An 11863-nucleotide genomic window follows, 5' to 3' on the forward strand; every position below is an offset into this window, starting at 1 on the left:
CACCGCCGAACTTGGGTGGAATCCGCCCATCGTGGTGAGTCCGGTCGACGTTGGTGGGGGTTCATCCATCGGCAGAACTTGGAAATGTTGCGGAGGCTCGACCGCCAGAGAGGTTCGGTGAGGTGTCGTCGGAGGTTTGATATCAGTAGAATCCTCGGAGGGTCGCCCCTATCACAAACTTCGGCTGGGAGGTATTTTATACCCAACACCAGTCCCCCTACTTCTGAGTTTGAGTTTCGAATGAAGGAAGTACAAAAAAATTTTCACAGCCGAAGTTGTCCCCTTGAATCCCGTGCACGATCGTCCTCAGATATTCTGGCATTAAATGCGCACGTGCTGGAGTCTTTTCAAATCAGGGCGATCCGAAGGTACCTTTCGGAATTTCTGCTAGTACGTTGGCCCAGGCATGGCACAGTAATGGCTCTGTCAGCTGTCAGCCATTTTTAGCCGCCTGCGGTGGCGAGTGGGACACGTGGCGAGCATTGGTCGGCCTGGGGAGATTCGCGATCATTATAGCGTCGGATCCCAGGGTCTATTTAAACCCTCCTTTCTGCCTTTAGAGGCCTCATTCCGCCTGAATGTTCTGTCGGTGTCTGTCTTCTCCTCGAGAGCTCTGACCCTCTTTGGCGTCTACCTTGGCCCTAAGCGTCCTTCGAGTCATCCCTGTCCACGTACCTTCTGCATCCTTCGGAGCAACTTAGGTTAGTCCCGAAACTTTCGTCCCCTTTCTTGCCATTTAGGGGCCTTTTCTCCTCTAATTTTCTTCTGTCGCATTCCTCCAGTTTGGTCCCCTGCAAACCTTTCGCCCCTTGTCCCGCCTGATTTCTCCAAGATCTTTAGGGCCCTTATTTGAAATATCTTCCGACACCTCCACCTCTAGTGGTTCTGGGAGTTCGTCTGTCTCAGCCCCCCAGAATCCCCACACTGTAGACGAACCCACATCTGGGGCTGGTCCTCGCCCGATTTTTGCGTCGGGTGCCATTCCTTGTTCTCTGACTCCGGATGAACTCCTACTGATAAGGGTTCAGTATGGAGTTCCTCCGAAGTATGATCTGGAGCTTTCTGGTCCCGCCGATCGGGCTAGCACCCCCCCACCTGGCCGCTTTTGCCTGTACCAGGAGGCCTTCCGTGCCGGACTCCGACTTCCTCTTCCGCCCTTCGTCGTTTCCCTTTTCCATTTTTTGGACATTTCTTTAGCTTCAGTTGCGCCGAACTCTTTTAGGTTTTTGATGTGGTTCCTCTCCCTTTGCCACGTAGTCGAAGTTTAGCCGTCCCTTTTTTTGTTTAGGCATTTCTACACCTTCAAGCGTCACCCCTCGGCGAAGGACTGGTGATATTTCTCTCCCTAGTTTGGCAAGAAGGGGTTGCTGAAAGGTGCTCCCTCTTCAATCCATAACTGGAAGGGGAAGTACCTCTTTGTCCACTGTCCGACCTTGAGGCTGGGACTGCCCCCTTGGGGCTCCCTGAGGAACTCTGTCCGTCGGGCTCCTAGCCTGGGGGAGGACGACCTTCAGGCCGTCCGGAAGCTTCTTGGTTATTCGGCTCCTTCCTTCCCCAACCTTCTGAAGGAGCAGTTTTTGTTCAACATCGGCTTGAGTCCCCAGGATCCTACGAGTATCCCTCCCTTCCTTTCCTCTTCTTTTCTCCTGCTCTTCTTCTTCTTCTCTCTTTTTTTTCTTTCTCTTTTTTTTTTTTTTGCATGTCGCTCCTTCCTTTTTCACCCCATCACTGATCTTCTTTTTCTCTTTTTTTTTTTTTTAGGAATGGACGCTGAAGCAGCATGGATGCTCGTCAGGGGCCTCAAGGCCCACAAAAGAAAAGGTGCCGCGGCCTCCGGATCAGCAAAGAAGGCCAGAATGGAGGAGACGAGCTCGACCGTGCCTGCCCAGGCGGCCCCCGCGGTTGACATTCCTTCAGACGCCGAGCCCCCGGCTCCCCGGGCCTCTTCAAAGAGCTCTCCCGCTGAGGTTTCCGCCTCAGGGGACCGCATCGAGATGGTGCCTGGGGCCGAGAGGGGGAGGAGAAGGAAGTCAGTGGCCCGCAGGGTGAGTAGCCATCGGGCCGCCATCAAAAGAATCCCATGGTTCCGAAGAAGAGCCGCGGGAGAATCCCTTCAATGACAGGGACTTGATAAAGCAGTTGATTGACGGCTGCATCCTGCCCGAGGTCGTCGAGAGGATTGATCACGCCGACCCCGAACAGCAGATTTGGGACTCCCTAGGGTTCTTTCTCGAGGTAAACAAATTCACCCTCCACCCCCTCGCTCCTTCGTTCTGACCTCCTAGCCGCCCTTGCAGATCGGGCACCAGCTCCTTGCCAATATCGAGGTGACGAACCGGGCGAGGAGGGACGCCATCCAGGCGGAGGAGAGTCACCAAGCTGAAGCTGCCCGCCTCAAAGAGAAGGCAGCCAAGGTAGTCACCCTCCAAGAGGCCCTGGAGAAAGAAAAGTAGGCCCTGGAGAAAGAGAAGCAGACCTTGGAGGAGACGGCGAGGAAGGTGGAGGCCGAGGTCGCAAACTTGGTGGAGCAGATCCCGATCCTAGTCTCGGAAGCCAGGGCTCTTGCGGTGGAGTTCAAGGCCTCTGCAGAGATGAGGGACCTGAATGTCAAGTTCAGCCAAGAAGCATTCATCAAAGGATTCGAGCTCTGTCAAGAGAATGTGGCCAAGAAATTTTCTGAGCTCGACCTCAGCTTCTTGGGTGAGGAGTCTGAAGATGAAGCCGGTCCCTCTCCCACTGCTACTGCTGCCGCAGCCCCCCTTCCAGGGACACCGAGCTCCCCAACTCCTACTTCAGAGGTCTGAGACCTCTGAACTTGTATTTTTCTTTTACTGCAATTTTTCTTTTCCTTTTTGTCTTTAAGAAACGTTCAATCAATAAAGTTGAATTTCTCCCTATGGAGGGCTTCTCCACTCTTCCTTCCTCCTCCTTTTTTATTTTTCTTTCTGCAATGGGACGTGCCTTGACGCTTTTATCTCCCGATGGCAGTGTCCTACTGAAGTGCTTCCCCTGCCATAGGAGATTCCGCTGAAGTCTATGATCCAGCGTCTGAAGAAGGAGGTTCTTCATTTAACAAAAAGGTCGAAGAAGATGGATGGCGAGCTTCGCAGGTTGAGGGAGAGCCACTCTGAAGCCACCGCGGAGGTCACCCACTTTCAGAACCTCCACGTGAAGGGGATCATGGAGTACAGTCGGAGGAAGGTGAACTTTGAGAAGGAGCTCGAGGAACACAAGAAGCGTGCCAGCGACCGATCTTGGGCTCAAGCTGCCAAGATCAGTTCCCTCAGAGTGGAGTTGTCAGCTGCACAGGAGAGGATTAGCCAGTTGGAAGGAAGCTCATCCTGACTTCTGATTCGGGCCGACAGTGACCGGGAATGGTCAAAGAAGGTCTCCGACCTTCAGCAGCAGCTCCAGGATGCCGAGGTGAGCTATAACGCGTATCGGGCCGGCTGGTGCAGGCAGGTGGACGAATACAGGGGAAAGCTCAGGATGGCGACCGATATGGTTGCCCGCCTTCAGAGGCAGCTAGCTGGAGGGGCTCAGTTTGCTCCCGCTTGGGATTCCAGCGAACTCCAATCCCTGAGAAGAACCGTAGAAGAGCTATCTATCACCCTTGGAGAGGGGAAGGTCGAGCTGCAGCAATTGAAGATCCAGCTGGTATGCGAGCAGCAGGCCATCAAGGATGCGGAGGCAGAATCCGAGGTCCTAAGAAAAAGGCATCGAGAGGTGGAGAACGAAAGCCAGCGATTTCACCAAAGATACATGGAGATACTAATGAGAGAGAGGGAATTGAAAGCAGAAGTTGAAAGTTTAAGGCGTTCCCTGACGAGGGTCAAAGCCGAAAGTTCGAGGTCGGAGGAAGCCGGGCCCCCTTAGGGCTCTTTTTGTCTTTCATCCTTCTATATGTCTCCTTTTGCCGCTTGTTTGTTTGTTGGTATCGTAGCTTTTCTTTTTCTTTTTGATGCCGATGTCGTTTAGAGGTTCTTGGTCATCGCCGCACCGGCTTGCTTGTCTTGTCATCTTTCTTCTTCAGCCTCAAGGGCTCTGTAATATATACTTAATTAATGCAAAGAAAATTTTTCGTTACCTCCTTTACACATGTGTTGAATTGTCATTTGCCGAGCTTCCTTCGACTTTTGCATTGTCTGATATTGATGCCGCTCGAAAGTACCCGATCGCCGTCGCATTGACCCGCCCTTCGGTTTATGGTCGCTGATTTATCCGGGACCACTCAGGTCTGACGCCCCCTTTCGGAGTTCTAGCTTGGAGGTCCAGGCTTATCGTCGCCCTGAGGAAGCCGCCTTATCTCTGGCTCGTGTTTAGAGCTTTCTTGAAGGTCGGAGATTTTGATAAGAACTCCAATCCTTGCTGAGACGAGGTTCCTTGCATCTTTGATGTAATTTATTTTTCATTCATCACTGATGCAGTCCGTCGCTTTCTTTTTTAACTCCCCTCCCCTTTTTCTTTTTCTTTTTCCGAGTGAGGGTTTTTCCTCTGCTCTTGGTGGGGTCGCGGGAGCGCGAAGGGGTCGCTGGGAAGGTTCCCTTCTTCCTATCTGGTCTTAAATGATCAGATCTTGACTGGCGTCAGGACAGGGTTCTTGTCCTATTCCTGATATAATTGATTTTAGCTCAGGTTAGGGTGAGGTCCTCCTCTTGTCGCTATCAAGGCTATGGGGGCGCATATGGGCACTGTGGGGCCTCTCCCCCCACCCGATCTGAGTGTAACCGAGCCTTCGACTTTGCTCATGTTAGGGCGAGGTTCCCCTCCTGTCCCTAACATGGCTGTAGGGACGCATATGGGCACTGTTTGGCCTCTCCCCCCATCCGATCTAAGGGTAACTAGGCCTTCGACTTTGCTCATGTTAGGGAGAGGTTCTCCTCCTATCCCTAACATGGCTGTGGGGGCGCATGTGGGCGTTGCAGGGCTTCTCCTCCCATCCAGTCTAAGGGGAACCGAGCCTTCGACTTTGCTCATATTAAGGCGAGATTCTCCTCCTGTCCCTAACATGGCTGTGGGGGCACATATGGGCATTGTAGGGCCTCTCCCTCCATCTGGTCTAAGGAGAATCGGGCCTTCGACTTTGCTCATGTTAGGGCGAGGTTCTCCTCCTGTCCCTAACATGGCTGTGGGGGTGCATGTGGGCGTTGCAAGGCCTCTCCCCACATCCGGTCTAAGGAGAATCGGGCCTTCGATTTTCCCATATTAGGGTTTATTTTTGTCATCTGAAGGGGTCGTCCCTGTCGTTACAAGTCCGTGCCAAAAAGAAAAAGATGTGCAGATCTGAAAGGAATCTTGATTTAAAGTAGAGTCGTTCGTTATACATTTACAAGTTTTCAAACCCTAGTGCCGTGGAAGGTCTGCTTCCTGTCGAGGTCCTCCAGAGACGGAGTTGATGATCCTGATCGGGGGTCGATCTCCGGGTTGCTCTTCCCTCCTTGGTGGCTTAGGCTGCGGTAGGGCCCTTGGCCGATCTTCTCTACCCTCAGGCCAGCGTCGAATGAACCTATCAAGTCGACTTCGTCGGATGAGCTCCTCGATCTCATCTCGGAGCTGGATGCATTCCTCCGTGTCGTAGCCGTTGTCGCGATGGTAGAGACAGAACTTGTTAGGATTGTGCTTCCCGAGGTGCGTGCGCATCTTCTCTGGCCTAGGGAGCTGCTCTCTGACCTCCATCAGCACTTGGGTTTTCGATGCGTTGAGGGGGGCATAGTTGCAGAATCTTCCTAGGGGAGAGCCCCACCGAGCCCGACGATCCGAGCTTCCCTGCCTGCGAGCTCGAGGAGGAGTCTGGATGCGCTTGTGCCCGGGAGGAGTTTGAGAACGTGGCCGAGCTTCTCTCGGCCCTTTTTCAACTGCGGGCTTACTCGAGTCTCCCGCCTGCCGCTCTCTCGCAGTCTCTTCATCCTTCATTTTGAAGGCTTCTTCCACTCGGGCGTACCCTTCAGCTCGAGCCAACAGGTCAGCAAAATTCCTGGGATACTTCTTTTCCAGGGAGAATAAAAGGTCGTTCTTTTGAAGGCCGCCTTTCAGGGCGGCCATCGCTACCGATTGGTCCAAGTTCCGGACCTCCAATGCGGCAACGTTGAAACGGTTGATGTAGGCTCGAATGGACTCCCCCTCCCTCTGCTTGATGTTGATGAGGGACTCCGAACCCTTCCAGGGATGCCGGCTGCTAACAAAATGAGCCACAAACTGGTGGCTCATCTGATCAAAGGAAAAGATGGTACCCGACTTCAGCGCCAAGTACCAGTTTCTCGCCGCTCCCTTCAAGGTGGATGGGAAGGCTCGGCATAGAATGGCGTCGGGCACGCCATGAAGCAGCATCATTGTCCGGAAGGCCTCCAGGTGGTCAACTGGGTCCGAAGTCCCATCGTAGCTTTCAAATTGAGGGAGTTTGAAGTTCGGCGGGATCGATTCCTGCATGATCATTTGAGAAAAGGGAGGGTCAGTACAAATATCCTCACCATAAACGGGGGGAGCGTGGCGGAGCTCTTCGATCCGCCTTTTCATTTCCTGGAGCCTCCGGTCCAGGAAATCCTCTCGATTACGGGTCTCGAGGGTCTTCTGGCAGAATGGAAGTAGAGATCTTCCAGGAGTGGAATCGTGGTCTGATTGAGGGCTCTCCACCCTTGGATTCATCTTTCCGAGAAAGACGGGGTGGCTGGCCCAGGTGGCCCGTCCCACCATTGGATTTTGGGGTTCCAGTGATGCTCTTTCTAGTCACACTGCTGCCGCGGCTACTGCTGCTGTTGCATGGCCTGCACAGCTTCAGTGAGGCCTCTAACCTACTGCACCAGTAGGTCGAATTGCTTCGCACCAACTGCCGTTGTCGGAGGAGGAGGAGGAGACTGGGAAATCGGAGGTGAGGCTGGAGCCTGAGATCTGGCCACAGAGGCCATGGATCGCCGCGTGGATGCTTTGCGGGGAGGCATCAGGCAAAGACCTAGTGGGGGAAGGAGGAGTGGATGTCGGAAAAGATGACCGGAGGCGGTCCCGTTGAGCGCTGCTTTAAGAACAAGGGTGCTGCGAAGACACGGTCCTTCCTCTAGTGTCAATCCTGTTGGTGCAAAAATTCACCTGCACCAGAGAAGCTGGAGTCAAGGGTGTCGCGTGAAAGAACCAGATCTAGGGTTTCAGGGTTAGATCTTGAAACTTTTTCAAGATCATACAGCGGAAGACTAAAATAAATCAAAATTTATTTTCTAAAATCAGAAAATCCCTAGATCTAAGATCCTATTACATGATTATTACATAGCATTAAATCAAAAATTAAAATATATATAAATATAGTATGAACTACATGTTGATCATATCAACATGTTTCTATACTAGCTACATCTAATGTATGTATTAAACAATAGATCAGATCTATTACCTTGCAAGTTAGATATTCTAACCTTGTTGATCTGGGCTTGAGGATGATGTTGCAAGCCACTCACGCGTCCGGCCTCTAGGAGTCATCCACACGAGCCCACGAATCTCGATCAGAAGTCCTGCTTCAGGAAATCAGCACAGTATGCTAGTACTACGCTGATCCTTCTTTGATGGTTGATCAGGTGCCTCCTTCTTCTTGATTTGGACTCTTCTAAAGATAGAAAGTAAAAGGAGGAGTTTCAGATTTGAGACACTCTCAGGAAACTCAAGATGGAGGGAGGAAAGATATGAAAACAAAAACCCAAGAAGAAGACCCTCTTCTTCTTCACGTTTTTCTCTCTAGACACCCAAACTTGCATCTTTTATATCTCCACGACCCAAAGGTATTTCTCTTTTATTTTTGGATGGCACAAAGGTCTCTCAAATCTCTAATTTTTATTAAAATTTTATGAAGAAACTCATCTTATATAGAGAGATATGATAGAGTCCTTGTCTAGGTCAAACACCTAGTCAAGGCTTATCCAAACATGGCAAGTTAAGTGACGCCCAACTCTTGAGCACCTCCTTCATATTTTCATGCATGGATCACCAAAAAAGGGTGCACAATATATACCCTAAAAGCCATAAAAATTCCAAAAAAAATTTGGATAAATTTGGTGCAAAATTGAAAGAGTTTTGGATTTCTAAAACTCTATCTCATAGAATTCGAAATCCAAACTTATTCCTTTTAGATTTGATCCAAACCACCTTCCATGTAAGAAAGAAGAGAGGAGACCTTTTGTGAATGTGGGAGAGATCTGAGAGAGGGCTTTTGTCACACAAAATAAGTGAAGATTGACGTTGAATAAGAGAGAGGGCGTGGAGAAGGCTTATGTGGCGCAAGGTGGAATCCTAGTCTTACTAGGATTCTGTCTTATGACTTATTTTAATTTGGTTTCCCAAACCAAATCAAATCAAAATTAGATCAACCCAATTAAATAGGTCTTAACCCAATTAAGAACTTAATTTAATCAGATTAAATTAGATTTAAATCTGATTTAATTTTTTAATCAAATTAGAAATTAGATTGACCCAAGTCCTAGTTGAACTAGGACTAGTTTTTTCTTGCGCTTGGCTTATCCAATAAATCAATTAGACTTGATCCAATCAAGTCCAAAATAAATCTAATTAAATCATATTTAATTATACTTAATCTCAGCCCATTGGCTTAATCAAATTAAGCCAATTAGCAATCAAATTGCTAATCGATCCTCCTGCAACACTTGCACTGGGTTAAATGTTAATCGTATTGATCATTTAACCCTAGAACGATTCTTAATTATTGATCAACCATCTGATCAGATCATAAACTCTAATGTGTGTGACCTCATAGATCCGAACCTAAGCCGGTAGCATAGGAATAAATTTCTATACCAATCAAAGTGACCATCTAGCAATGGTACCCGACGATCGGATAGATCGAATGTGTAGAACAACATCCTTAGAACCCATGCGGATATAGTTTTCATATAATTCATTCCCTTGACCAAAATGATCATAGGACACCTCAGAGTTTAACTGTCAACTCTGATCAGGTTGTCTACATTGTATTTCAAAATATCAAATCCATCTGATGGATTACCCTGGCCAAGGTTTTGCTAAATTGAAATACAGCGACTCATTCTTCTCCAACTCTTGGAGTGGTCAATCTCATCTCGATCACACTCTGACTTCGCAAGTACTTGACTGTGCCCAGAAGCCTTCCATCCCTGAATTAGAAATTCAGTTAGTCCAGTACCAAAGCACAGTGAGTTGCTTGCAAGTCACTGAGGCGATCTCAGGTCTAAGGGACACTTATACCTATATCCCATCAGAGATATTCTCGACAGTAGAATACTCTGGAGTTGGTCACGTTCAATGATGATGTACCCTTACATCTCACCTGTATGCCATACCAGTGTCTCCACACTCCTTGGTTAAGAGGACAACCAACCCATATGGCCTACAGCGACCTATGCTCGATAGAGGCTGTCGTCCTTATTAACAGCCTATCATTTGGTCGTGAACAGTTTTAAGGACTAATCGATAAATCCTCTCTTTATCGAACCTAAATAGTCCTAAGGACTTCATCATAACAACGGAGTTCATTAGAAGATGAAAGCTTATGATGAAGATGCCAAATATATTTTATGTATTAACAAATCAATTACAATACTTGGTTGCTCAACCGTCAACAGCTTGACGATTGGCTTTTTGGGATACATTTTCCAACAACTCCCACTTGTCCTAAAGCCATCCGGCACAGTATCTAATACCCATCTTCGACTTGTGGTTGTCGAACTCCTTTATTGCCAGGGCTTTAGTGAAGGGGTCGGCTAGGTTCTCCTTTCCGTCGATCTTCTGAAGGTCGACGTCACTTCGATCCACGATCTCTCGGACCAGGTGGAAGTGGCGCAAGATGTGCTTCGTCCGCTGATGTGCTTTGGGTTCCTTCACCTGAGCTATGGCACCAGTGCTGTCGCAGTAGAGCAGGACTGGACCATCGAGGGACGGTGCTACTTCGAGCTCAGTGATGGATTTCCTCAGCCACACAGCTTCCTTTGCAGCATCCGATGCTGCGATGTACTCTGCTTCACAAACAGAGTCCGCCACAGTATGCTGCTTGAAACTCTTCCAGCAGATGGCTCCACCATTCAGAGTAAAGATATAACCCGACACGCTCCTGCTGTCATCATGGTCAGATTGGAAGCTGGAGTCTGTGAACCCCACAAGTTTCAGATCTGACTCGCCATAAACCAACCATTGGTCCTTAGTATTTCTCAAATACTTAAGGATGGCTTTAACCACTTTCCAGTGATCTTCTCCAGGATCAGATTGGTATCTACTCACTACTCCTAGTGAGTATGCCACATCTGATCTTGTACATGTCATGGCGTACATGATAGATCCCACGGCTGAAGCATATGGGACTCTACTCATACGCTCTCTCTCTTCAGGAGTTGTCGGACAATCCTTCTTAGAGAGAGAAATTTCATGGCCTATAGGTAGATAGCCCTTCTTGGAATTCTCCATGCTGAACCTCTTCAGCACAGTGTCTATGTACATGGACTGGGATAACCCAAGCATCCTTTTAGATCTATCCCTATAGATCTTCATCCCTAGGATGTAAGATGCTTCACCCAAGTCCTTCATGAAAACTGTGATGACAACCAAACTTTTATTCCCTGTAGTGTGGGGATGTCATTCCCAATTAAGAGAATGTCATCCACGTACAAGACAAGGAATACCACAACTGGACCATTTGCCCATTTATAGATGCAGGGCTCTTCTCCATTCTTAATGAAGCCATACATTTTGATCACCTTATCAAAATGCATGTTCCAACTCTGAGAAGCTTGCTTCAGTCCATAAATGGATCTCTGAAGCTTGCACACCTTGGACTCATCTGTGGATGTAAACCCTTCAGGTTGTATCATATATACCTCTTCAGTCAGCTCTCCATTCAGGAAAGCTATCTTTACATCCATCTACCAGATCTCATAATCCAGATGGGCAGCTATTGCAAGCAATATTCGAATAGATTTGAGCATTGTCACAGGGGAAAATATCTCATCATAGTCAATACCATAACGTTGACAATACCCCTTGGCAACCAGACGAGCTTTATAGGTCTCCACCTTTCCGTCTGCGCCCCTCTTCCTTTTGAAGACCCATTTACACCCAATGGGTTTAACCCCTTCAGGTGGATCAACCAATGTCCATACATCGTTGACCTTCATGGACTCCATTTCGGATTTCATGGCTTCAAGCCATTTCTCGGAATCAGGTCTCTGCATAGCATCCATATAGGTGATCGGATCCTCATTATTCTCATCAAGTTCAATGGGATCACCATCCTGAACCAAGAAACCGTAGTATCTGTCCGGCTGATGCGGTACTCTACCGGATCGCCTTAATGGTGCAGGTATATTTGGCTCCGGATCTGATCTAATCATATCCGACTCAGGTTCAGCTATTGGTGTCGGTCCTTCTACCTGTTGAACTTCATCAAGTTCAACCTTAGAGGTAACGGTTCCTTCACCAAGGAACTCCTTTTCTAAAAAGATTGCCTTAAGACTGACGAACACCTTTTGTCTCTTTGGGGTACCCTATGAATGAGCATTTGTCAGACCTAGGTCCAAGTTTGTCTGTGACTAATCGTTTGACATAAGCCGGGCACCCCCAGACCCTAAGGTGTGAAAGTACTGGTTTACGCCCTGTCCATATCTCATATGGAGTCTTAATTACAGACTTACTTGAAATCCTATTTAACAGATAACAGGCCGATTCGAGTGCATATCCCCAGAAGGATATCAGCAAGCTAGCAAAAACCCATCATGGATCGGACCATGTCTAACAAAGTCCGATTCCTCCTTTCAAACACACCATTATGTTGTGGTGTTCCTGGAGGAGTCCATTGGGAGAGAATCCCATTCTCTCCTAGATATGTGAGAAACTCACTAGAAAG

The sequence above is a fragment of the Elaeis guineensis genome, chromosome 15 (assembly GCF_000442705.2).
Source record: "Elaeis guineensis isolate ETL-2024a chromosome 15, EG11, whole genome shotgun sequence".
NCBI classification, from domain to species: Eukaryota; Viridiplantae; Streptophyta; class Magnoliopsida; order Arecales; family Arecaceae; genus Elaeis; species Elaeis guineensis.